We start from the raw sequence: 1413 nt of genomic DNA on the forward strand, positions 1-1413 counted from the left end.
TCCAGCCTCGGCTCAGGCCATGATCTCATGTTTGTGGGTTCAAGCCTCGAACCAAGCTCTGTGCTGACAGCTCAGACCCTGGAGCCTCCTTCAGATTCTGTGTCTCCCTCTCTCTCTGACCCTCCCCTGCTCACGCACGCTCTTTCTCAAAAATAAATAAAACATTAAAAAAAACGCACATGGGCCAGCCCCTCCTCATGGATCTTCCCACCCAGCGGGGTGGTTCTCTGCAGAAGGCAAGGAACGGGGCGCTGCTGCGGTACCCCACGCCGGGCAGACTCCAGCCGGCATCCGGGCCGCCGCTGCCCAGCGTCCCCGGGATGTCCCTCCCACACGGCAGGCCGACAACCAGCGGCACCGCCCCTTCCCTGCCCCTGAGGCTGAGCACCGTCCTTCCCTCACGCCGTTTTCTGTCGTCTTCCTCCCCGGCCCTCGGGATACGGGCCAGGGTCACGTCCCACGTGGCCTTCGAGCAAGCCTTCATCTCTCAGAGTCCCCAGGAGACACGAGCCAGCTGAGGTCAGGAGACAGGCTCTGTAGAAGGAAATGCGCAGCGCACAGGAAGGCGGAGGAGAGAGGACCTGGGTGGGGGGCGGTGAGGTGGCTCCTCCGGTCGTCTGCACACCTGGGGCCCCTTCAGGGTCTCTGCGGGGAGAGCTCTCCAGGCAGAGGGGAGGCGTGGGGAGGCGTCCCAAGTACATTCTCTGCGTGAAGAATGGCAGCGTGAGAGGGTGGCCACAGCTTGGGTCACAGAGGCTGCAGGGGTGCAAATCCTGGAGGGCCTGCTTGGCTGTGCCTTTAACTCTGACCCTGAAGCCACCAGGGATTCAGAGGAAAAGGGAGACACGGTGGCACCCAGCCTGGAGTGGCCGCGTCCGGGCTGGATCTGCACGCCAGAGGACAGAGGGTGGGGTCACCAAGTGGTTGACAGGGTGTTCTGGGGACCTGGGGAAGAGCAGATGGCGCTCGGGCCGCGGTGGGGGGGGCGGGGGACAGTGCACAGCCGCTGGGTCCGCACGGAGAGCAGAGCCTGCGCCACTTGGCCACGGGCTGAGGAGTTTGAACAGGCAGAGCCAAGCCCTGGAGAACAAGGGTTTGGGCGGCCGCCATCACCCCCCGGGGCCCGCATTTACTGAGCCGGGGAGGCTGTGAGAATCAGCTTCGGGGCTGCGAAAGCGGAGCCGGACATCGAGGCCAAGGGACGGAGTCGCGGGCTGGCGCCTGGGGGCTCTGCACGCAGGAATCGCGGGGACACGGCCGAGCGCAGACCCGTGGGACCCGACGGGATCTCCGGGGAGTGAAGACGGACCACGGCCGAGCGCAGACCCGTGGGACCCGACGGGATCTCCGGGGAGTGAAGACGGACCACGGCCGAGCGCAGACCCGTGGGACCCGACGGGATCTCCGGGGAGT

This window comes from Suricata suricatta, chromosome 1 (assembly GCF_006229205.1).
Source record: "Suricata suricatta isolate VVHF042 chromosome 1, meerkat_22Aug2017_6uvM2_HiC, whole genome shotgun sequence".
NCBI classification, from domain to species: Eukaryota; Metazoa; Chordata; class Mammalia; order Carnivora; family Herpestidae; genus Suricata; species Suricata suricatta.